Here is a 27,298-nt window from a genome sequence, read left to right as displayed (position 1 = left end):
GGTACTGAAAAGTACTGCGGCTGCCCCCTGGGTATTTGTTATGGATACTGGTTCTAATGGCACTTGGCTAAATAAGTATCTCTGTGCAAATATTGATTTTCTGAAGCACATAGGAATGAAGATTCGTATGGAGTTTAGTTTTAGAAGGGATAGCAAAATATGTGAAATTTGAATCTGGGTGATACTACCAGTAATAAAGGCAGTAAAAACACACAGATTTAGGGCATTGACAGAATAAATTGGCTACTTATGGAGGGCATAATTTTTCCTTCATTTTGTTCAGGAAATAGGAGTTCAGAAGATTAGACATTTTTTTATAAGTATAGTTATTTTATTTGGATGTACAGAAATATTTGCTAATGAAATTTGCTTTCCTAAAACACCGCAGGAAATTCCCGAGCTTTTATCTTTGTATCTTATGGCACTAGCCTAAATTTTTTTAATATGTGTTTACAATCAAGTACACCTGTGTTAATAGGTCTTGTACATATATAAAAAAGGATGTAATAATGGTATAGGAAACGAATTTAGGAGATTACAGATTTATTTTTTCAATTGAAAATATATCTCCTGTTTCTGAAAATGGTTTTCTTTAGGCATATCAGAAAATCTGAGCAGCATTCTGCTAGTTGTTTTTTTTTTTTTTTTAAAGGATGAAACAGATGCTCCATTGATTCTCCGATATGGTTATTTATGTGGCTGGTTTTCTACACGAAGGGAAAAAAAAGTTTGATTAATTACCATTAACTGTGACATATCCCGTGGGTAATGAATTTCTTTTGTGTGTATCTGTTTCTTCCCTTTTTCAAATAAATTGGTGGCTATGTAATAGGTTCCGGTAAAGCAGTCTGCCAGAATGCTTAGTGGAAGATAAATGCAGTTTCTGCAAAAGCATAGGATGGCAGTGTTGTCAAGTACTTAGGTGGTGCCTGAGAGGTGCGGTGCCTGCTACTGTCTGTAGGATCTGAATCTTTAAGTCATTTTTCTGGGAGTTTGTTAAGGTCCTGGAGGTGCCTGAGCATCCTCTGGGTGCCTGCTTAGGCTGGGAGCTATAGTCTATTGCCATGAATAACACGGTGAATTTGACGCCGATCCAAGAGCAAACCTGTGGCTCTAATTTTGGTAACTCCTGCCGTTGACCTTTGTCATTCGGAGTATCATTGTTGCTGTTCATTCAATTAGTGCTTTCTAATTTGAAGTAACGATATAATTTGATGTGGTTGTGCACATTTTTTCTCATTCGATTTATTACTATACAGTAGATAGGCAGGTGTCAATTATGATAAAGTATGATTCAGTGATTTGCCCAATGATGTTAAATAGCATGTGACAGATTGAATCTCATACCCAGGCCTTCTGAGCCCAAGCTTGTTGCTCATCCTTCTGCACCACATGCTTTTTTATAGATTGTTGAACTTGATTTGCTAATATTGTGTTGAGGATTTTTGTATCTCTATTCATTAGAGATACTGGTCTACAGTTTTTCTTTCTTGTAATGTCTTTGTCTGGTTTTTAATACTAGAATGAGTTAAGGAGTATTCTCTACTTTTATTTTCTGGAAGAGATTATAGAGAATTTATATAATTTCTTCCTTAAATGTTTGGTAGAATCCACCAGCGAACCCATCTGGGCCTGGCGTATCTGTTTTGGAAGATTATTGATTCAATTTCTTTAATGGATATAGGCCTATTCAGACAATCTATTTCTCTTTGAGTTTTGGTTAGATTGTGTCTTTCAGGATCTTGGTCCATTTCATCTAGGTTATTCAGTCTGTGGACCTAGTTCACAGTATTCCTTTATTATCCTCAGTGTCCTGGGATCAGTAGTGATGACCCCTTTTTCATTCTAATGTCACTAATCTGTGTCCTCTTTTTCTTAATCTGGCTAAGAGTTTCTGAATTTTTGAAATGTCAGTAAGGAACCAGCTTTTTTTTCTTTTTAAGATTTTATTTATTCATGAGAGACAGAGACAGAGAGAGAGAGAGAGAGAGAGAGAGAGAGAGAGAGAGACGCAGAGACACAGGGAGAAGCAGGCTCCATGCCGGGAGCCTGACATGGGACTCAATCCTGGGTCTTCAGGATCACGCCCTGGGCTGAAGGTGGTGCTAAACCGCTGAGCCACCCGGGCTGCCCCCAGCTTTTGATTTCATTAATTTTCTCTGTTGATTCTCTGTTTCTTTTTAAAGATTTTATTTATTTATTCATGAGGGACATACAGAGACAGGCAGAGACATAGAGGGAGAAGCAGACTCCCTACAGGGAGCCTGATGTGGGACTGAATTGCAGGATCCCAGGATCACAACCTGAGCCAAAGGCAGTTGCTCAACCACTAAGCTACTCCAGCGTCCCTAGAAGTGTTGTTTAATCTCATCACGTTCTTTTTTTGTTCTTCAGCACTATTGTACATCTCTTAAGATACAGCTTGAGATGATTGTGCCCATTGATTAAAAAGTTGTACACATTGAGCAGAATTCTAATGGTGATGCAGGAAGCTGGGTTGGAAAGGGAGAAAGGAAAGAAGTAATGACCATTGAATTATTCTTTCTTTGGTTAACTTTGCTTATTTTCAAAATGAATTTGTAGCTGACAATAAAACCATTATAAGGATAAAAGTATATGATAAAATGGAGAAGTCAGTTAGTTATACCAGAGACTAGTTCTCTTACAAGTATTAGTAATTTCCCCCAGTCTGGGCAGTAGATAACCTTAGATTAAAGTTTCTCATAAGTGCTGTCATTTCAAATGATGGATTGAAAAATGAGATATCTTATAAGGAAAGTTAAAGAATTTGGGGATCCCTGGGTGGCTCAGCGGTTTGGCACCTGCCTTTGGCCCAGAGCGCGATCCTGGAGTCCCAGGATCGAGTCCCACGTTGGGCTCCCGGCATGGAGCCTGCTTCTCCCTCCGCCTGTGTCTCTGCCTCACTCTCTCTCTATGTCTATCATAAATAAATAAGTCTTAAAAAAAAAAAAAAAGAGGAAAGTTGAAGAATTTATCTTAAATATTATTACTCAAATGGAGGGTCTGCATAGAAGGGGATTGCAGTTATATGTATAGATAGATTTGCTCCATCCATCCTTCCTCCCTCCCTCCCTCCTGTCTTCCCTCCCTCCCTCATTTCTTTCCTTTCTTCCTTGATTGCTTATTTTCCATACAGATCGGTAACATGACACTCATTTTCCTATTATTTATATTCCACTTTGTCCTTAAAAAAATGGGTGTTTAGTAGAAGTAGGATACAAAAGAAAGATAAAATTGTGAAGGTGAAAGTCAGGGACCACTACAAGTTGAAGCTCATAGAAGTGCATGAACCAGTACTCCTATTATAGAATATGGACCATAAATTCACATCTGAGCTTCCTGGGTACAGCTGGCTCAACTTAAGGGGTGCCACAGGTTGAAACACAACATTGATTTAAGAGCAAGTGTCCTGCCAGGGCTGAGCCTCTCTGAGACCCAAGTTGGCTGGGGGTCCAGAGTGTTTGCAGGCCTGAGCTACAGGAGTTTGAGGACCTTCACCACAGTCTTCTGCCATCAGTGTGCTGGTGGTGTTTGCTTTTTCTTATTTCTCTTTTTTTTCTCCTGGTTCAGACACTTGAGAAGATTTAAAGACTTGCTGCCTACTCTGGAGATTTGTCAGAAGGTGATATGAGTGGAGCAGGTTCCCTTAAACACCTCTAGTGCAATCATGTCAAGCGACACAGTGTCTATAAAGTTTAAAAACCTACTATTTATCCAGGAGCCTTTTTAGGAATGGAGGCCTGAGTGGAAATACGCTGTGGGTTCGTGTGAAGAGGGCACTGTGTGACAGGGAAGCCAGCATCCTATGGACATTTTTCCAATGGCTACAATAATGATTTTCACACAGCGAGTACTTGTAATGTTACTCAGTTCAGGCCAAATACATAATGCCAGAGTACAATTTAGTAGAAGTGATTCTATTGGGTGATTAAAGCAGTGAAGTTGAAGTATGAAGCTCTGATGCTTAGGGTTGATTAAGGGCCATAATTTAAACACAGTAGAAGTTTTTTTCTTCTTTAAATTGAGGTGAAATTCACACAACATGCAGTTTACCATTTCAAAGCATATGATTTGGTGGCATTTAGAATATTCACAGTGTTGTGGACCACCACCTAGAGTTTAAAAGTATTCATCACCCCGGAAGAACACATCATAACTATTATGTAATCAGCCCCATTCCCTCTTCTCTCCCTGGCAACCACAGATCTGCTTTGTGTGGGGGGGATCTGTCTGTTCTGGATATTTTGCATGAAATAAAACATACAACAAATGACCTTTTGTGCCTTGCTTCTTTCATTTAGCATAGTGTTTTTGAATCACATTCAAATTATAGGATGTGTCAGTACTCCTTTCCTTTTTATGGCTCAATAATATTCCATTGTATATACATATCACAGTTTGTTTATCCATTCATATGTTCCTAGATATTTGGGATGTTTTTACCTTTTAGCTATTATGAATTGTGCTGCTGTAAGCATTTGTGAACAAGTATTTGAGTACCTGTTTTTAAAATTCTTTTGGATATATACCTAAGAGTGCAATTGCTAGGTTATATGGTAATTCTATTTTACCCTTTGAGGAACCACAGATCTCTTTTTACATTTCCCAGTGGAATTTATGAGGGTTTCCATTTCTCCACATCCTCAACAGCACTTATTATTTTCTGTTTTTTTTTTTTAATTTAAATCTTTTTATTATAACCTGGTGAGTGTGGAATGGCATCTTGATGTGGTTCCCATATGTGTTTCCTTGATAACCAATGATGTTGGACATCTTTTTCATATGCTAATTGACCAGTTATATATCTACTTTGAAGAAATATCTCTTCAGGATCCTTTACCCATTTTCAAATTGGGCTGTTTGTCCTTTTGTCAAGTTTTAAGAGTTCTTTACATTTTTTGAATATGAAACCCTTATCCAGTTCTCAACTGGATGTCCAGTTCTCAACAAAAAATTACAAAACATACAAAGAAACAGCAAAGTATGACCTATTTATAGGAAGAAAAAAATTGACAGAAACCACCCACAAGGAAGCCCAGGCATTAGACTTATTAGGCAAAGGCTTTACATTAACTGTGTTAAACATGCTGGGAGAGTGGAAAGAAATAGATAAATATAACTAAAGGAAATCAGGAGAGTGATGTATGACCAAGTAGGGAATACCAATACAGAGATAGGAATTGTAAAAAGGAATGAAATAGATATTCTGGAGCTGAAAGTTACAATAGCTGAAATGAAAAAAAAAATCACTACAAGGATTAGGCAGAAGATTTGAACAGAAGAAAGAATCAGCAAATGTGAAGATATGGCTCTAGTCTGAGAATCAGAAAGTGAAGCAGTAGCAGCAGCCACAGCAACAGCGCCTTAGGGACCTAGAGAACACCATCAAGCTTAGCAATATATGCATTATTGGGAATCCTAAAAGAAGAGAGAAAGAAAGGGGCAGAAAGATTATTTGAAGAAATAAATGCCCGAAAACTTTCCAAAATTTATGAAAGGTATGATTGTATGTATACATCCAAGAAGCTCAAAAAACTCAAAGCAGGGTAGATCCAAAGAGATCCACACCTAGACACATTATAATCAAACTGTTGGAAGACAAAGACAAAGAGAGAACTTGGTATACACCACAAGAGAAAATTGACTAGTCACAAACAAGGGGTCCTCAGTAAGATGAACAGCCAATTTCTCACCAAGACCATAGAGGCCATGGGAGGGTACATTTTAAGTGTTGAAAGAAAAAAAATTGTTATCCAATAGTTCTGTATTTGGCAAAACTATCCTTCAAAAATGAGGGTGAAATGAAGGGATTCTCAGATAAACAACAGCTAAGGGAGTTCATTGCTAGTAGACCAGCCCTGCAAGGAATGCTAAAGAGTCCTTCAGGCTGAAATGAAAGGATACTAGATGGTAACGTGAAACCATATGAAGAAATAAAGATCATTGATAAAGATAACTATAGGTAAATATAAAACTAGTATTATTGTAATTTTAGTTTGTAATCTCTTTGTCTTTCCCATCTGTTTTAAAAGACTGGGGATCCCTGGGTGGCTCAGCGGTTTGGCACCTGCCTTTGGCCCAGGGCATGATCCTGGAGTCCCGGGATCGAGTCCTGTGTCGGGTTCCCGGCATGGAGCCTGCTTCTCCCTCCTCCTGTGTCTCTGCTTCTCTCTCTCTCTCTCTCTCTCATAAATAAATAAATAAATAGATAAATCTTTAAAAAAATAAATAAAAGACTAATGTCTAAAACAATGATTATAAACCTATGTTAACAGATGTGCAATGTATAAAGATGTAATTTGACAATAACAACATAAAGGGACTAGAAATAGATATAATGCATATTATTGAAGTTAAGTTATCAAATCAAATAGGTTTGTTATAAGCAGAGGATAGTAACTGTAATCCCCAATGTAACCACTAAGTAATCAATATAATATACCACATTAATAGAACAAAGGGAAAAAAACACATAATCATCTCTAGAGATGCAGAAAGAGTGTTTGACAATATTCAACACTATTTCATAACAAAAAGACTCAGAAAACTAGGAGAAGGGAACATGATAAAGGCATGACAAAGGCATTTATAAAAAATCCCTAGCTAACATCATACTTGATGGTAAAGGACTGAAGGCTTTCTCCCTGAGATCAGGAACAGGACAAGGATGTCTGCTTTCACCGTTATTATTCAACATTTTTACTGGAAGTCCTAATCAGAGCATTCAGGCTAGGAAGACAAATAAAGAGTGTCTAAATTGGAAAGGAAGAAATAAACTATTTCTGCTTTTGCAGATGATGTCATTCCATATATAGAAAACCCCAAATAATGCATACACACACATACACAAAAACTGCTTGAACTAACAAAGACATTCAGCAGAATTACAGGGTATAGGATCAATACACAAAAAATCAGTTGTGTTTCTGCACCAGCAATGAACAATTCTAAAAGGAAGTTAAGAAAGCAAAAAAATAAAGTAGGAATAAATTTAAGGAGGTGAAAGACTGATACACTGGAAACTATAAAATATTGCTGAAGCAAATTAAGACCTGAATGAATGGAAAGACCTCCATTTTTATTGACTGGAAGACTTAATATTGTTAAAATGACAATATTCCTCAAAGTCACCTGCAGATTCAAAGCAATACTTGTCAAAGTAGAAATGGATTTTTCCCCCTAGAAATAGAAAAGCAAATCCTCAGATTCATGTGAAACTTCAAAAGGCCCTGATTAGTTAAACAATCTTGTAACAGAACAAAGTCTGAAGACTTATACTTGCTGATTTAAAAAGTTACTACAATACTAGTAATCAAAGCAGTGTGGTACTTGCATCAGGACAGACATTTAGACCAATGGAATAGATTTGAAGATCCAGGAATAAACGCAATCATCTATGGCCAGTTAATTTTCAACGAAGTTCAAAAGACCATTAATTTAGTGGGGATGAGAGAAGAATAGTTTCTTCAAAAAATGGTACTGAGACAACTGGATAACCACATGCAAAAGAATGAATATTGAGCTCTGTGGAAATTAACTCAAAAGACTAGGATTTAAATGTTAAGAGTTACAACTATAAACCTATAAGAAGAAGCTATGGGGTAAATCTTCGTGATCTTGGGTTTTGCAGTAGATTCTTAGGTTTGACATGAAAAGAATGAGCAGCAAAAGAAAAAGTAAATTGGACTTCATAAAAATGAAACATTTTTTGTTAAACAACATTATTGAGAAAGTGAAAAGACAACCTACAAAATGGGAGAGTATATTTGTAAGTTTTATGCCTGATAAAGCACAAGTTCACAAGTTTTCTTAATTGACCTTTGCTTCACCATATTTCAGGATTCAGCTTCTAAGGAAATAGAAAAGCATCATGACTGCTGTCCACAGCATGCTGAATTACAGTAGCAGCCTGCTGGCTACTTAGATAGACCTGTGCACTTGTACTTCCTCTAGTTGCATTTTATGTTTACCATGAGCCAGCTGTGTGTATGTTTGTGCAAATTTGACTTAATGTATTAATTTAAATATTAGATAAACATTAAAGCAAAAAGAGATCTCTAAGAAAACAAATATTAATGCTTTGGAAAAACTTGATGAGAATAAGTCAAAAATTGCTTTTAAATTTTGTATAAGTGAAACAACTAGATTTTTGTGAAAAAATTGTAGCAACTCCATGTGGATTCTGCATTCAGATTACTTAGCAAGTACCTTTATTAATTTAGATGAAAAAACCCACTGGAAAGGTGTAAGTACACATTATGGAGGTGGTTTATGTAAGAAACAAGGTATGTAATACCAATCAGCAGATTCCTGTACACAAAGAAAACTCCTTGGTCTGTCCTATATATAGAGAGATTGGTGAATGAATGTCTATTCATGTTTAAATGAAAATAATATTTATGTAATTTTTATGATTTTTGTCACTTAACCAACTCTTGACAATTAACTGTCTCAATTTTTTTCATCCTGGATAAAGGAGAATTTTTGCTGTATCTGTTACTCCAAATATAGAACACTGCACTTCCAAATCCATTTAACTACAAGGAATTTTGTTTATCCCTCCTAACAGATATCTCTATGGTAGATTTTAGAGCTCGTTGACTTGGCAGCTCTCTAGTGCCATCAGTGAACTATCTTTTCCACCATCTTCAATGTGTTTGACTTTGGGTTGCTCCTTTCTAGATTGTGAGGTGGTTGCAATATTATCCAAAAAAAGAAAGAGTTCTGGCTATTCTTCTGTTTTCCTTATAGGAACAAGGAAGCCTACCCCAGAAACTTCATAGCAGACTCCCCCCATGTCTCATTGGCTAGAAGTGGGTCACCTGCTTACCCTTAAACCAGCCTAGCAGGGAGCATGAGAGAATATTATGACTGGCTTAGAATTGAACTGATCCCACTTTAACCCTGAAGGAGGAGTTAACTGTGAATCAGATGGAATCAGGGTAGATATCCAAACAAAGTTAAATTCTACCAACAACAACAAAAGGCAAAAGTGTCAGTTGGAAAGGTTACATAGGAACAGCAGATCCTTTATGCAGTCTTTCCTGAATGTTAAACTTCCTACAACTAAGCTTTTGATAAGAGCTGAACAGTAGAGAATTCAAGATTATTCTCCTTTTTAAATGATCATCCAGAGTTGAGCTATTCAATGCTGTTGATCAAGAATATATTCATATGCTTCTCCATGGTCATCTGAGTGAGTGGCAGGTTTCTGTCTCTCTTAAGATGTGTAAGAAGTCTGGGAATCACACTTGAGTAGATGGCCACCTCATCTTTGCATGGAAGAGGTCATTGGTAGACTCCACCAGCTAATGATTATGGTTGTCCTGAATGTTTTTCTCTCATTGCCCTTTTGGTCATAGCAGCCCTTTCCATGTGGAGATTTCTTTCCCACTTTATGTGATTTTGCTCAGGATAACAATCATGTTGATTCTTGTCTCCATTCCCTGCCTCCCATTCCTCACCACAAAAGTAAGCATGATCTGAGGCCTGGCCAATTAGAGATCCCCATCTCATAGGTTGTGACCACTTTCAGGCTACGGTGATGTTTAGGGAAAGGCATATGACCTAATCAGGCAAATGAGAGTTCTCCCCAGGACTTTTGTGGATAAATGAGAGCCTGGAGTTTATTTCCTGGGTGACATGGAAGACACAAAGGAAGGAAGCCATTAGGCAAGGAGATACAGAGATAGGCAGAGATTTGGTAAGGTAGTGTGTGGTAGTGAGTTTCCTGATACTGCTGAGCCCTGACTCCTGCTTTCCTCAGTTCTCAGTGCTATCTAAAATTTCTTTCTGGCTCATTAAGCTTATATGTCCTTTGTTTGGCTTAAGCAGACTTGAGATGGGTTTCTATCACGTGTTATTTTAAACATCCCAATTAACACTGATTAAGGAAGAATCTGAGGAAAGAGTCTTGCTTTTTCTTAGAATAGTCACCCTAATACCTGGCTTAATGAACCACTGAGGCCCCAGTGTTCCATGGTGAAGGGCACACTCATGTTAAATCTTCCAAAGCTAGATTACTGTTAGTCGTGACCATAGGGAAAAACAGTCTCAACTTAGAAATAGTTACTGGCCAATTTTAAGTACTGTAGCTTGTTTCCAATAAATGTTTTAGAATATGTGAGTTGCAGAGGTTTTCCCTAAGACATATTATTCCAGTTAAATGTGGGAAGATATAGACTTAAAACATATTTGGAAAGAAGCACTGAGCTAAATGAATTAGTTTTAGAAGTGTTGACCGTGACTTACTTTTGGTAAGGCTAATTTGATATCAGAAGTTGTCTATCTTGGCTGTTCATAGTTTGTAGAAACATAACCATATAAGCAGTGTGGAGAATATTCATTTTTAGTTTCTTTATAGCTGGGATCCATGTGCCCAGAGACATTCCTATTGTTCTGAATTCAAAACAAATGAGAGTGGAATTCTAATTAGTAAGGAGAGAGGATGAAAACTGATCTGATGGGAAATCTGAGGACCAAGGGTATGAGGTTAAGATCTGCCAAAAGGTGGTCCATATTGTGGAGAAATCCTGGTGCCATCACCCTAAAACAGGCCTTTGGAACTTAGCATGTCCTGATACACTTGGGAGGAAGCACTGAACTAAATGGAACCTGGAAAGAGTAAGAATGCCAGAAGGATCTAGCATTTTCCTGTCTGTAGGATTGCAGTAGAGTTAGAACTTGTGCTTATTTTCTCAAAGACAAAGAAGGGACAAGTGTAGAGAAACAAAATGGACACACAGTCCAATTTCAGAACAAGAATATGAAGTTAATGTAGTAAAACAAATGTTTCAGTATGGCAGTTGCTTAAACTCTGTAACTGTATTGAAAACATGGGCTGGCATTGCTCCCATAATGACTGTGGGAGATGGGGAAATGACCCAATTCCAGCACTGGCTGGTATGCACTGGTGGATTGTTTTTAGTCTCCTGGCATGCTGTGGATTGACAACAAAATTACATGTTGTTCAAGGCCATTAATAATAAACTGAGTGGCCACAAACAAAAATCTTCTGAATAATTTGGGGTTTCTAAAAATGCAAAACAGTCGAATAATCTCCTGAGCTCCGGACCATCTGCAGACCAATTTCATTTATGTAGAGCTAGATATTGAAAGAGTTAGTAGTCAGACTTGAAAAAGCTTTCTTAATAAATTAGGACAGATTATCCTATACCCAAGAGACTGATAGTCTGCCAAGATTTGGTCAGTAACTTTTATTTAAAGGTGTTTTACCATATGGTTTTCTCAGAGAGCTAAAGATCAGATTCTAGCACATTTGCATTAATAAATCGCATTCTTAAGTGAGGGGAAACATGGCCTGTATTTTGGGGATAGAATTCAAATGGAGTTCTGGAAAATGGGGGAAAGGAATTGACCTGGGTGGTGAGTGTGTAGAGAGGATGATTTTTTGGGCAGGATAGTTAATAAAATATTTACTATGACGGTAAGGCTCTACTGAGTCTTCCATGACCTTTACCAGAGAAATATTTCCACTAAAACAAAACGCCTATCTTAAAAGAGTGCTGAATTTCATAACATAAAAATATGAAACCAGTTACATAATACGGGAAGAGATTAGAACTATGGCAATAATTTCATAAATTTATTTACAAACCAAGTTTGTTACTTGGGACAGAGGATGAATCTTCTTTTACAAATGAGAAATTCTCTTGGGTGAGGCTATGCCTCTGCCTCTCCTACCCTTTGCAATGTGTCTCTTTTGTTGTGGAGGTTCTGTTCACCTAGTTCTCAGAGGAAAATTAATCCATAAGTAGCTGTAAATTTGTTGTGTCCATGGAAGGAGGTGAGTTCAGGGTCATCTTATGCCAGCATCTCAACCCTCTCCCCCTTAATTATTTATCTTCAAAGTTGTAATGACCTACAGAAAAGCTCCCATTGCTCTTACTGCTGCCCCTCTCTCCCTACTCATTAATTTAAACATTTTGAGAACCACAGTATTGAATCTAGAGAGAGAGATGGAGACATTTACAGGGATAGAGGGGGGGCGGGCAGGAGCTGAAAAGGATGATATGGGCTGGTGAGATATATATTATTCAAACAGTGAAGGTAAATGTTGCTGATCTCTGTAGTGTTGAAGTTAGTCTCTTTCCTGAGGCATTTCTGGTCTGCAGGATTCACGAGAAGGCAGAGAATATAGAATGAAAACGGGAGGCGTCATTTCAAGGTGAAGACCAGAGGCAGGCAGAGCAGTTAAGCGTGGCCAAGCAGATTTATGAAACGGTTTAGAAGAGGCAACAACGTGGAGCTAGGGAGATAGAGTAGGGGTTATGTAATAGGATCGCAGAATTTTATGTGGCTTTGTGCTTGGAGTAAGTCAATTTTTATTTAATCTTAGACTGTCTCAGGGAGGTACAATGTTTACAAATGAAGAATAACCTCTTGGGAACTTGAGATCTAGGAAACACTGAGGCAGGCATGGTAATTGAGGAGAGAAAGACTCTTAGGTTCTGCTTTCCTGTGCATCTGGAAGTGTTAAGTGCACTGAGATCTGATTGATGGCTAGCACTGTCTCTTTAGGTTACTGGCTCTGGAATTGTTAGCCTTTTGCCTTGAGGTCGGATCTGGCTGATCTAGAGGTTCCTCATCAGAGCACAGGAACTAAGAATTAGTAAATGGCTGTGTGTGGCCCCAGGCTGGGGCTAGAGGTGAAAGTATGAGGGGTGAGAAAGAACAGGCTGCTTTCAGCTTGCCCTCTCAGTGAACAGCAGCACACCATTGGTCCACTGTCATTGGTTGAACCAAAAATTCAGCAGTGTACTTGCATAGTAAGGATGTTAGTATCATAATTTGACTTGTTACATTCATAAGGCTTAGAAATATAGGCTAAACAAAAATTGGTATTTTGGAATTGGAACCTTCTGAATCTGGAACCAGATAGGGCCAGTCTCTCAGGATTGTCTGGATCCTGGCAGAGACAGAGAAGAGCCAACAGGCAGCTCAAAGATCAGAAAAGCTGTTTTTCCTACCTGTCAGGACATATACTCTTCCTCTCCCCAGCCAGCCTTCCCTAAAAACTTCCTGTAACTTTGAAGGAATATCCCTCTTAAAACTTCTGCCCCAAGATAAATCCAGGAAACCCTTAAAACAATGATTTTTTTCTTCCAGTTGGATTTGGATGAAAATCCTCCCTGTGGCAAAAACAGACATTATTTGGGAGGAATACAAACAGCCTCTAGCATGGGACAACCCTTGTACAAGTAACTACTAAATAAATAGTATGTGAGGAGAGTAAGCGAGATGGAAAGCAAACTCTTTCAGCCATTGGCACCACTGGAAACATTCATTAAACTCTTTACCTTCATGGGGCACTGAGCCAGGCATGGTACAAAATACATTGGCAGATGTGACTTCTGCCCTTGGAGACTGAAAGCACCATTTGTGAGCTTATTCTTGTGTGAAATTTACCTCTGTTGTCATTCTCAACTGACAAACAAGTAAATAGCAGTTGGGGCAAGCAATAATGGTGGCCAACAGCAGGCTAGCATTGAGGTAGACTGCATTCTAGTCCTTTTTTGTTTATTCCATATTGTTTTCCCACTGAGTTGCTGAAAGTGCTTATTAAATATTGTAATTGGCACAGTTACTCCTTATGTTTTATGTAGGTATAAATATATTTAAAGAGAACCCCTAACCCCTGCCCGCCCCGGATTTATATCTTTCTCTTGACAAGTTGTGATTTGGATTGGAAACATCAGTTTGATCAATTGATTTCTCTCTCTACTAATTTAAAAATAATTTTAGATTCATAGAAAAGTTGCACAAATAATATGAAGAATTCCCCAGTCTCTTTGAGGATGTGTGTGTGTGTGTACACACAGATCCACACATTCATATGTGTGTGTGTTTATTTTTCCTTTTTTTGGGGGGTAAATGCCTAGGAGTAGAATGATTTGGTTTTAATGTAGATGTATGTTTGCCTTTATAAGAAACTGACAAAGCTATCTCCAAAGTGGTTGTACTGGGGATCCCTGGTGGCTCAGTGGTTTAGCGCCTGCCTTCAGCTCAGGGTGTGATCCTGGAGTCCCAGGATCGAGTCCCACATCGGGCCCCCTGCATGGAGCCTGCTTCTCCCTCTGCATGTGTCTCTGCCTCTCTCTTTCTCTCTCTGTATCTCTCATGAATAAATAAATAAAATCTTTAAAACAACAACAACAACAAAAAACCCAAAGTGTTTGTACTAATTTATATTTCCACCAGTAATATATATGAATTCCTATTGCTCCCCATCTTTATGTTTGTCAGTCTTTTTAATTTTAGCCATTTAGGTTAGTGTATAGTGGTATCATGATGTTGGGCACTTTTTTGCATGCTTATTGGCCAATTGCTATCTTCTTTTGTGAAGAGTCTCTTTATATATTTTGTCCATTTAAAAAATTGTATCATCTCTTTATTATTGAGTTGTTGGGGTTCTTTATATATTTGGGCACCAATCCTTTGTCAGATAGACATCTTGAAGGTCTTTACTTCCAGTCTGTGACTTACCTATTCATTTTCTCTTAACTTTGATGAGAATTTCTAAATTTAGACAAAGTCATATTTATTATTTTCCCTTTATTATTGTATTCTGTGATCTGAGAAACCTTTGTGCACCCTGAAGACTATCATGATGATAGTCTATATTTTTCTCTAAAAGCTTCATGGTTTTAGCTTTGACATTTGTATCTGTATTACATTGCAAATCAGTTTGAGTGAGTGATCTGAGATGTAGGGGTCAAGTTGATATTTTTCCATATAGATATCCACTTATTTCAGCATCATTTGTGGAAAAGATTCTTTGTTGGATTGCTTTGGTACATTTGTTGAAAATCATGTCTGTATATGTGGGACTTTGCTTCTGGGGTCTCTGTTCTGTTCCATTGATCTACTTTGACTATTCTTGTCTTGTGCCATAATTAATAGTTGTATATTTCATAGATGTCCATAATTATGTGGGATCATTTTGCTGTTGTTGGACCTTTAAAAGTTTATAATTTTTGCTGTTAGAAACAATGCCATGATGCATATTACTTACATTGTTTAATTTTTAATTATTTAAGTTATAAGTGGTAGAAATAATTTATAAACAAAAATTCAGGGCAAATATGTACAAATATAATGTTATTGCTTAGCTTTACATATATTCTAACTTTTGGTTCTGTGACAATGAGAGTGCCTGCTATTGGTAAAAACGTAGAGTGAGTACTGTGACCAGCAGCCATTAAGTGCCTGTCAGCTGGGAGAAGATTCTCCTTGCTTCTAAATGTCATCAATAGGTGACTTCCATTATATTATCAACCAAAGGTATTGGAGTAGAGAGAAGTATAAAGTCTAAAAACTTCAGAAGGTCTTTCTGAGAACTTACCATTCTCCACGGGTCCCATAATATATTGTAAACATGTATTTGCATGCATGTCAAGTGATTGAGACTGAGAGGCAGACTTTTGACCAATTGTCTAAAGGCATTCACTCAATTACGGAAATAGAACAGCAGTCATAACTCATGTCTTATATACTGTCAGATGTGAGAGGTTATCTGTCGTGAGCTTTTTTATATGATAATCAGTGAGGCATTTAGTTGTGTAAATGATCCCCGAGGTGAATGTTTTTATTTTATGTGGGTATATAAATAAAATTATACCACTGTGTGAAGTGTTTGTAAATGCTTAGCTTCCTTACTTGATAATTTATCTACTTCCAGGAGCAATTTGAGGTGGATAGGTCACCCTAGACATCCTTTTAAGTATTTGTGATGCTTTTTTTTTTTTTTTTTGGTTATGATAGATTTTAAAGGAAAAACAGTTATTGGGTGCAAATTTAATATATTTTGTGTGTTCTCAAAACTTAGCTTTTCCCCCATCTGGACAGTGAATTAATTGCACATCATGATCTTTTAAGAGGTTTTGATGTGTTTACAATAACAAAAATTTATATCATGGAAAGACTACTGTACTGGAAAACTGCAGTTCTCATAAATTATTAAGTTATCTCTGCAGTCTAATCAAAGTTTGATAGCTGCAGCTTGGGGCAGGCTAGATTTTGGCAAAGCAGAATGACAGCAGACAATATGTACAATGGTATCATAGGAACTCTGTATAAGAATGGGTTCTTTGCATTTTTATGTATGCCTTTTAATTTGTCAGTAAAGTGGAGATGTCGGCTATTTTTTTTTTTTAAGATTTTATTTATTCATGAGAGACACACAGAGAGAGGCAGAGACATAGGCAGAGGGGGAAACAGGCTCCTTTTGGGGAGCCTGATGCAAGACTTGATCCTGGGGTCCCACCTGAGCCAAAGGCAGATGCTCAACCATTTTTAGTGAAATAGAAACTTGTCTATGTGAAGCTTTCACTATCAAACTATGGTTAATTATGAAAAATTAGAATCTTTCAGAGGGCTACTGCCTTTTTCTCTTTTTCTGAGGGGCACAGGGAAGAACATGACAAAGTGAGTCAAAAAGCCATTCAGCCTCTATTCCAGCCCCAGTGTTGATTCCAGCCTTCACTTCTGATACTACTGTTACAGGTCACTGTGGACATAAGGCATGGCGACCACTCCAACCCAGCCATAGCCTGAACTCAACTCACAAGTGGTTGGAGATAGAATTGTTGGTTTCAGCTGTATTGGTTTTGAGGTGTGAGGTGTGTCCCAGAGCGAATTGCAGGAGTTTTGTCCTGAACTCCGTCTCTGGTTATTCTTAACAAAAGGATCTTTCTGAGTTCTCACAGAACCAGATGGATGTTCTCAGTGGTTCTCTGCTCAGGAATCTGCCCTGGGAAGTCAGTGGAGATTGAAGCAGGTTGAGTGAGAGGGCGGTCACAGCTGGCTGCTGGCGGCAGCACATTTCCTTCAGCATCCAATTTTCCAGTCCCCTGCCTATTCTCCTAATGAGAAATAAGCCAGAAAATGGGACGGAACAAAAACCAAAACCAAACCCATAAAACCAGTTTAAGATGAATTTCATCCTTTGGCTTTCTGATCTTCTCATGGAATCAGCCTGTGTTCAGTAACTTTTGATAATGTGTGTTTTATGTTTAAAATTGATTTATGTGTTTTCCTTGCCTTAAAAAAAAAAGAGCTGGGAGATTTGTTTGCTTGTATAATTCTAAAGTGGAAGCTTAAAATTAAGAACATTTTGTTCTCCTTCCTTCCCTTTGTGCTGTGATCTTTAACATCACCCACCAAGGTGTGTGTGTTTGGTTTGTGATCAATTTAGCTGTCGGGTGTTTGTGGTTTTCTCAAGCTGACTCTTGCTGCTAATGAACATGATCATTTATACAGTGTCACTGTAGTATAGGCATGTTAAATAATTGATCGGGCCATGGCAGGTAGAGAACGGCAAATGTAGTCTCTTTGTTGCTATGGAAATACATTTGGTTTAAGGAGACTGTCATTTGGACCACATGGATCTGGGGCATGTGACATAATTGCCGGTGGTTGAGGCAGTTGGAGGGGAAAATCAACTTAAGAGGAGATGGCATTTTGAAGCAAATTAATATATATTTCAGAGAGTTCTTGGACTTACCATTGTAGAGTGACTTATTCCTTTTTATTAAAAGGCTCATTCTTAGCTAATGCATCAGCACAGAGAATGAGTCAAGTGACAGATTTGTTTACTTGCTAACACGGTGAGATCTGATCATTTATTGTGTAAAATGGTTATTGTGTGAGGTTTACATTCTTCCCTCTATTATCCCTAGGAGGGCTCCCTGTAAGTAAAATTGATGCCATATTTATTAATGATGCTGAAGAGAAAGGAGAACATGTTTTTTTCTCTTTTATTCTCCATTAAAAAAACCCTTAAGTCTTTAAATGCAGGGGCTATATTTATGTATTCTTTCAACATACATTTATTGCGCACTCAGCTTGGTGCTCTTAGGGTTTGGAAGTATAGTATGAGCAGAGCAAATGTGGTCTCTCCCCTCAGTGGTGAGATGCTAGCAGACCATGTCCACTTATCTTTGGGTCCCCCGTTAGCACTATCCTTTGCCTTGTGGAAACTTGTCTCGGTAGACACTTGATAAACTTTTAGAATAATTCCTTCCTTCTTCCTTCGCAGTTCAGTCTCTCAAAAATATGTATTTTTTCCCAATGGTGTAATAATATAATCTGTTAACAAGCAACGGAAAGGTAACGGAGGCTTAAGTAACATAAAAGCACATGTCTTTCTGTTGATCCTATGTCTTCCTATCTTTCATGGCTTAACCCAAGTTCTACCTCTGCCATGATGCCAGCCAAGCCAATAGCAATCTCTTTCCAGATACTGAACTCAGGCAATGTGACGTATTTTGTCTTGTTCTCTTCCATCATTAGTTAATTTTTCTCATGTTCTTGCCATACCTTTAGATGTGTTGGGGCAGAAAAAAAGCTAACATCCAGTGGTCAAGTCCCCCTGTATTTCTTTTGTAGAGAGGAATCAGGCCTGTAGAAATTAAAAGATAACTAGTTAATAGAGGAATCACAACTGGTGTCCAAGTGTCCAGACTCCGAGATCTCTTCCCTTTGCTTTGAGAAGTCTTCTTTGAGAAGACTCTTTACTCCTCTCTGAGTGGAAGCATCAGCAAGTGCCATGCTCTCAACTTGGAGTGGGAGTCTTGCGACCATGGGTGATGAACAAGATTGCTGGCTTCTGGGCTGTGAGCTTAGTTAGGTGTGTCGGGTTAGAACAGTGGCTGGATAATGCATAGCTAACAGATACACCATTGGGTGTTTTAATTTGACATGTCAAACCGTGAAGAAGCTTAACATGAGCCTATTAACATTCAAGGGAAGATGCAGAAGATACTTGCTGCTGTGTGTTAGTATGGTTGGGATCAGGGAGGACAGCAAGAAATGACCTTGGAAGGGAAGTGCTGCCCACTTGACACATAGAAAATTGAGGTTTTTTGATTTTGAACTAAGATGCAACAATAAATACATGAGAAAAAAAGGAATCCGATTCTCAAATGGCATGTCAGCTCAATCTCTTTTGATCAAAGATTTTCTGACTCTGAATTTTGATGATTATTTTATTTTTACTTCCTGAGGGTTCAATCTAATATTACTTAACCCCCATTCCATGCTCTGGCCCTAGCCCTGATTGAAATAGGTTGAAATTAAGAGAAACTTCTACTTGATTAAGCAAAAAGAGAAATTTCTTGAAAGGTTCTGATACCTCGAGGAACTACATCCAGCTCAGCCTGTGCTCAGACCAGGAATTGGAATGCTGGCTCAGCATTCTATCCTATTTTCTTTCTTCCTCTTAATAAACTGGCTTTCATTCCACCTGGTTCAACTGGGCTGCTTTATGCCTCCTGGTTTTTTGTTCCAGTTATTGAAGCAACTAGAAAAACGCATTTAGCATTTTCCAATTCTGATGTAAATTCCTGGGGCTGAGGGGATTTGATTGGTTCAGCCTGGTTTTGCAGTCAATGCAGCCGGGGTGGGAGGCAGAGAGGCCAGGCTCCTATGGTGCCAAAATAGCCGCCAGTTCCCACCCTTGAATTTAACTCTTCCTTATGCCAGTAGTGGGGAAAGAGAAGAGAACCTGTTCAGATATTACGCATAAATTAAAATCCCCACTTAAAGTTGCCCAGATTCCTGAAAAGTTATCCGCTGTGTGTGGCATAAACGTTCTGAAATTTCTTTCTAGCATAATGAGTTAAATTTGTTTGGTCCATTTTTATCAATTTTATTATATAAAAATAATTGCGGAACCCTAGCTTTACCTTGAAACTGGTCGTTTTGCTGCTCTCCTGTCTGCACTTTTTAAACTCTGATGGAAAATGAGGTGTTTGTTCTTTTGGGTAATATGGCAGGGAAGTTAAAGGTCTCCAGTGCTCTCGCACGATGTCTTGACAATTAAAATATAAATTTTTGTGCATTAAGAAGTTTTGTTCACTACAGACCACATTTCTTTTGATTGTGTTTATATCCTTCCCAGAGAGGTTTAGAAATGAATAACCTTGAGCTGTTCAGACCTCAGAAGGTTTACTGGCTTCAGAGATTCTGATTTTATTTATAGGCTGCAAGAAAACACTCAATGAAGTTTGTTGTGATTCACTGCTTATCACCTTGAGCTATTGCCACTCAGTGCCGGGAAGGCACTGAATCTTGTACAGTAAGACAACAGAATAAAACCGTGTAGCTCGAAACAGAAGCCCCAAGTGTCATTATCTCAGGCATTTCTCATAACATATTGAATGGACCCAGGCCAGTGGCTTTAGATCTGATTTTTTCTGCTTACCCCCAACCCGGTGAGAAGTGAATACTTTGTCAAAACAGCAGCTGCTTTGGGCCTGGTCATTCTGGTGGCCGAAGGAAGAGCTAGCAGGAATGACAGTTTTCAGGCTCAGCTGAGTAGTGGTCTGAGGAGAAGTAAATCGAGATAAATTATGCTTTGGCTTGTTAGAGTACCCCTGACTCCTTCCCCAGGTTTGATTTGTGCAGAAGTGCTTGTCTGCTGCCTCTTTTAAATATACAGCAAACACATTTTCTGTGCTCTATGCAGATTTGAGAGACGCACTGAAGCAGGTAGCTGTGAAATGGACATCAGGAGTGTGTGCTGAAACCCATTGTCCGTTCTGTTGAAATACAGAACTCACATATTTAAACCAGAAACATGAAGTGGAACAAATTGGATTGCAAGCCAGATAATAAAATAGATGATAAATGGAAAGAGACCCCAAAGGTGCTCCCGAAAAGCTGGCACGGGATTGGAGGCCAGGCCTGGAGGCGGTGGCTGGAGGGAAAGGCTCCGTGGAGTGGCTCCTGCATGATGGATGCAGCTAGTTATTTTGACTGTCATTTTCTAAATTATGTATTTGGGAGGAGGGAAGGGGGAGGCTTTGCTTTTGTTGTTGTTGTTTTGGTTTTTGTTTTGCGAGGGCTTGGATGGTCTGTTTTGTTTTTTCATCCCTTAATGAAAACTTAAAGAGAAAACCAGCAGCATTTATCTTTGTTTCAGTCTCGAGAAGTGTTAGAGTATTATTTTTCTGTCAAAAGAGGCTGTAAATGGCAGCAAAGATAGGAGGGCTCTTGTACTTGGTGTTTACCTTCATGGAACTTCTTAAGATATGGTATACTTGTTATCCTAACAAGGGTGTCCGTTCCCCTGAGCTGGGTCCCTAAAGGGTGTGCTGAGCCTTCCTTTGCTGGATGGACCGTGTCCTTGCTCCTTCCTGCTCTTGTCAGCAGGGTCCTACCAAGCAGCCTGGTGAAGGAGTCTGTGCCCCGTGTGCCTGTTGCACAGGAGGGTGTAGGCTGCAGAGAGCAGCCAGACGCATGCTCCGTGGCTTCTGACCCACAAAGCTTGTTGTTAGGTTGTAGGAAAAGGAAACAGCCAGGCTCTGGGAAGGGCCAGGCAGGGGCTAAGGAGAACTGGAGGTTGCCCTCAGAAGGCTGCTCGGGTCCCTGAGTTCTGGGGGCGTCTGCCGAGGGGTTGTGGGGTGTCATTCTGGGGGCCTGCCCCCCTCCCTCTTGACCCAGCTCCTCTCCAGGTTGCTGGTCTCTCTTGGGGCCTGCTTCGCTGCCTGCTACCACCTGGCTTTACTTTCTCATTCAAAACTCGGAGAGAATTTGAATAGTTGAGCTAACGAACTGTCATCTCTGACATTAAACCACATCACAGGTGATGACCAGCCTGGGGATTAGGGGCTTCTGGATCAGGGTCCCAGGCTTGTTCATGTTAGCTTCTGTTCCACGTGCCTAGGAGGTTGATGGTGTGGGGTATGTGTGTGTTTTAGTAAGAATATCACTGCCTAAGCCTGCCCTCACGAATTGGCTGGGAATATTACCAACTTCCTTCCTTTTGAAGGAAGGAAGGGTAGGGTGAAGAGCATGTACACTTTTGCATAATGCCCACAAGATACCACTAAGGTGGAGCTTTTTTTTTTTTTAGATTTTGTTTATTTATTCATGAGAGAGACAGGCAGAAGGAGAAGCAGGCTCCCCATGGGGGGCCGGATGTGGGACTCAATCCCAGGATCTTGGGATCATGCCCTGAGCCGAATGCAGATGCTCAACAACTGAGACACCCAAGGTGCCCCAAGGTGGGGGGTTTTTTATCCCTGTTTTGACACTGAGGATGTTGAGACCAAAAGAGGTTAAGTACTTTGCTTAAAGTTATAGACTTGGCAGGTGGGATTTGAAAAATGCCCGATTTATTTGACTCCATAGGCCACACTATGTTTTTTCCTTTCGAGTTCTTCAAAGATGAGGCAAGGCCATGCTGAAACTTGGAATAGTGCCGGCTCTTTCTTGTTCTTGGACGGGCTGTGGCTGTGAGCCTTTTTCCTAGTGCTTGATAGCCAGGATAGCTTCTCATTTTTTTCCATCTCAAGGAAAAGACCTTATAAAAAAGAATGTGTGTTTTCAGTTATTGAAAAGAAATGGTTATAACTCAGTGCTTTGAAGTCTGTCAGACTGTTCTCCCTCTATTACACTGAATGAGGGGTGGGGTGGAGGGGACGTTCTCAAACTGAGAAGTCTTGGTCTGAATTGAGGAACACTAGAAGTCAATGTTACTAGAGTAGATCCTGTCAGTCCTGCTTATTCCCCCTTCACAGGTTCTTTTCCTTTTTTTTTTTTTTAAAGATTTTATTTATTTATTCATGAGAGACACATAGAGAGACAGACACATAGGCAGAGGGAGAAGCTGATTCCTCACAGGGACCCTGATGTGGGACTTGATCCCAGGACTCCGGGATCACAACCTGAGCTAAAAGACGCTCAGCCACTGAGCCATCCCGGCGTCCTGGTTCTGTTCATCATACAGGGGTTTGGGAGTCCTCTCCGGCCAGAGACCAGACCAGGGCTGGAGCTTGACAGCTGGCACACAGTACACGTATAATACAGTTTGTTGGGTACTTGTGGCTCTACCACCTGTCCTCAGGTCTCAGATCGCCTCCTTCTTGATAAATCACTTTTTCCTCCTGCTACAACCTTACCATTTCTCTTGCTGTGGGAGAGAGGGCGGGTTTTCTGATACCTGTTTAGGGAATTGTTTGGAATTCTCTGGCTTCTCTAATGGTTCAGCTTTAACTTCTGTGTTTCTAATGGTTTTCTAATACACCGGACTTTGGGAAAATACAGATGTTTGCATTTGCCGACTCCTTTTCTTTCCTGCTCCCATCCCCTCCTTTGACATTACCTCTTTGGTGGCTATGGAGCAATTAAGAGCATCAATATTGGAGCCAGACAGATGGGGGATTCAATTCCCTGCTCCAACATGCCCTGGTGGGATGACCTTTCACAAGTTGTTCAGTCTTTCTGAACTTGGGGCAAGTGAAAAAACAAAACAAAACAAAACAACAGTACAGTGCATGGCACATGGTAATGACTCAAGAAAAGTTACCTGCTGCTAATATTATAATGATAATCATGATAATTGTTGCATTTTCTTCTCAGGACTGTTAATGCTCATTCTTCCCAAAGGAGGGAGCTCTTAACTTTGAGCTGCTGCAGCAGCATAGTAATGGACAGGAGCCTTAATGCAGAGCCTTTTTGTTTATAATCTGTTGTCATACTCGGCTTGAAGCATTTCAAGTGTTATAAAGCAAATTTTGTATGAAGATAATTATCGTGTTTCTAATGTAGTTGGGAGTTGAGGTGTTTTAATTAATGATGTGCCCGCAACCCTTTCAATAAGGTGAAGTGTGATTTTTAAAATTTTTTTAAAGGCCTTCATCTACTTGGTCATAATTAGGGACATTTGGAACGCTCAGGCATATATTTGCTGATTTGTACACTTTCATTAAGCAATTAGGACTGAATGACCTAGTGACCAGACTTTCAGGGGATCAGGTTCCAGTTTTTGAGGAGGAGGAGATGGTTATGCTCTCTCTCCTTCTCCTTGCTCATTTTTGCCTGTAACCTTTAATCACATTCACTGTTCATCTAAAACAGTGCTGCTGTACATTTTTTTGAGGACTTAATTTTTATAGATTCTCTCTACTGTATTCCCCCCACCCCCTTTTTTCTTTTTTGTCTTGTAAGCCAATCTGGCTAAATCCTCATGGTAGAGAATGAAATTTTAGGGGAAAGAGGGAGAAAACTAAAGTAGAAAACTTGAAAACTTTAAGGATTGTTGATTTCCTATCTAACCATCATTTTTATAGATTGAACTCCTGAAGAAACAGGTACCATGCTTGACTCATTCTGTCTCGTATTCCTGTACTCAGCACTGAACCTGGTGCAGAGTAGAATTTATTGAATGACTTATGGAGAAAATAGAAGCTCATTGTTACATATGGAAACTACATTGATATCTATGGGGAGCCTGGGTCAGAATCTGAGTCTCCAGGACTCAGTGAGAGAAGCGTAAAGAACAGAATGAGGTAAAGAAGGCAAGAGTTTGTTTTTTTTTTAATCAACATAAGAACATATTAAGAATGTCTAAGAAAGTTACAAAATAGGAAATGAACGTTTCACTTGCTGATAATTCATGTGGAGGGAACAGAAGAGCATGTGGATGTGTAGGGTTGCAGAATTTGACGCTACTATTTGATTGTTTTTCCAAAAGCAGAGGGTGAGCAGCTGCTTAGCAGTTTTGCTATTGTTTGGTTTATATCTTTTCTTGATTTTGTTCTTTTATTGCTTAAACTAGGATGACTTTTCAAACTCAGAGACTCATCAGTTTTTCCATTTTCCACCGTAGGTTTATAGTTGCTGTGTTGAATTACCATTAATTTCAGAACTTTTTTCCTTGCTGCTAATGCAGATGGTGCAATTTTGAATCCATTTTCATTTGTCAGATCCTTTATACAGCAAGGGAATCTAAGGCTAGTATGAGTATAACAGATATCTCCATTCAATGGGATTTTGAGTTTAAAGCCAGTACTCTAGAGTACTCTAGACATGCCCTCAGTTGTGCAGATTTCATGAACCAGATCCTCTTCTTTTCCCCACTGCATATGGAGGTACCACAGGAGCCTGCCTCCTGGAGCAATGTGGGTAAATGCTCCTTAAGCCCTGGGGCACTCTCAGCCAGCATCATGGGTAGAGTCTCCTGCTTTCACAGCATGCAGCTAGGTAAGGATTGTAATTTCCGATTAGGTCAAAGGGCAGGTTAGTGGTGGTGGCTTTCTAGGATAAGGGTGAGGTGGAGGGACAGATATTTCCTGAAGAGTAGGAGAGCATGGATTGACCACCAGCCTACTCCCATTCTTCCTTTTTCAGCTTAGGGGTATGTACTGGTAGTTGTGGTGTGCGGTGAGTAGAGGTGTCCTTAGAGGACGAGGTGAGGACCATCCATCTCTCCTTGTTAGGAAGCATCTGTCACTGTTTCACCTTGGTAATATTTTCTCAGGTGATTGCAACATTGCTGACTGCCAGATAATAACTGTAGCCCCAAAGGGAATGGGGAGAGATCATTACCAACCATTCCGGGAGCTGTGGGGCTGGGGTGAATGTTTGAGGGAAACAGTGTAGGGGCATATAGGAAACAGTTTGGGTGGCATATAGGATGTATTTCCTTTAGCTCACTGGAACACACATTGTGATCTCCAATATGGAGGCACCTAGAGAAATTAGTTTTGAAACTCTCTGACGTACGCCCGTAGACCTATTTACCAATTCATTTGTAATTACTTATTGATCACATACCATGTGACTAGGCCTGGCCAGCCCCTGCTCAGATAGAATAGTAAAAGTTGGTCCAGGGTTTTTGAACTGTCATTCTGTTTGTGATTTAGGTTATTAGGGAAAGCCCAATTACCCTGAAAGCGAGATAGATAGCCTTTGGGAGTTCTGAGTGGAAATTCATCTGTTTCTGCTGTCATTTGGAGAAGGTAGTGCACTTGTACCATCAGCAGTGGATTATGCACAATCAGTGGTGATGAATAGATGAGCATTTTTAATTAGTCTTCATGCCCTCTGTCGAATGCAATCAGAAACCCTCTATCAGAGGAGAGATTTATAATCAATCATTTCATCATCTTCTGAGGTGGATAGAAACCCATTTGCTTTTAGCCTGCAACTTAAAATATCTGCTTTAGAGAATTATTATTTAACCAGGCAGATATCTATAAACCAAGTATATTTTGAGCATGTAGACTTAACTCTCAAATTGCAGATTGCTCTGATTAAGCGTAATTGTGTGAATTAAGGTGTCTCTAAGCCTTCACTCTGTGCAGAGAAAGCCTAGTGTTAGAGCAAAAGTATCAGCCTGGCATCAAGGAGATGTGAGTTACAGGCCTAACTTTGCGAACCTCAGGTTCCTCATCTGCAAAAATAAGAAAGGATTGAGTGGGGGCAGCCCCTGTGGCCCAGAGGTTTAGCGCTGCCTTCAGCCCAGGGTGTGATCCTGGAGACTCAGGATCGAGTCCCACGTCGGGCTCCCTGCATGGAGCCTGCTTCTCCCTCGGCCTGTGTCTCTGCCTCTCTCTCTCTCTCTCTCTCTCTCTCTGTGTCTCTCATGAATAAATAAATAAAATCCTTGAAAAAAGGAAGGATTGAGATAGCTGGTATTTCAGTTCTTTACGTGTGTTGAGCCCTGGTCTACTCTATTGCACCCGACAGTGGGTGTGTGAAGCTGGCATCATCTCATTTATTTCCACATTCCCTAGGAGGCAGTTACTATGAGAAGGCCACCTCTGTCTTAGCCTGGGAGTTCTTGGTGGAAAGGCTGATCTCTGTAGCTTAAGATTTGGAGATGTCAGGTCTGAATCCACAATAAGTATCTACCTCAAGATCATTGATTGAATAAAGAGTCCTAACCAGGTGATCTTTTGTTTGCTTTAGAGGGTTTGACCAATTTCTGCAATGAAAGTGGAATTGACAAAATAAAATTTCTAATTTAACTGACAGCCGCATAATTCCTCTGTTGTGATCTGCTGTGAAGGTGATTTTTTTTCTTCCCAAAAGTGAAGTTCTAGAGAATCTAAGAATAAGTTAATCTTTATTGTTGGTCAGTGGCATCAGTGAGCACGTAGAAACCAGGTCACTTTCATTGTCATTGTAGTTGTTGGGAGAGTAGACCTGTACAGTACAGTTCTTTGGGAGCCCATTTATACCAAAAGCCTTCCAGTGTGTGTACCCTTTGTGGTGACATTTCTATTTCTGGGATTTTTTTTTCTTTTTCAAAGATTTATTTATTTATTTATGATAGAGAGAGGGGGTGGGGGCAGAGACACAGGCGGAGGGAGAAGCAGGCTCCATGCCGGGAGCCCGACGCGGGACTCGATCCCGGGACTCCAGGATCGTGCCCTGGGCCAAAGGCAGGCGCCAAACCGCTGAGCCACCCAGGGATCCTCTATTTCTGGGATTTTAATGGAAGGACAAAACTGAGGATATGCTCAAA

General features: G+C 39.6%; 1 protein-coding gene across 3 annotated transcripts in view; it reads left to right on the top strand.

The window, feature by feature from the left end:
- Positions 1-27,298, top strand: part of FHIP1A (FHF complex subunit HOOK interacting protein 1A) — a 225,368-nt gene that overhangs the window by 85,589 nt on the left and 112,481 nt on the right. The window lies entirely within an intron of this gene.

The sequence above is a fragment of the Vulpes lagopus genome, chromosome 23 (genome assembly GCF_018345385.1).
Source record: "Vulpes lagopus strain Blue_001 chromosome 23, ASM1834538v1, whole genome shotgun sequence".
Classification (NCBI taxonomy): Eukaryota; Metazoa; Chordata; class Mammalia; order Carnivora; family Canidae; genus Vulpes; species Vulpes lagopus.
The sequence above is the reverse complement of the archived record's forward strand: the minus strand, read 5'-3'. Positions and strand labels throughout refer to the sequence as shown.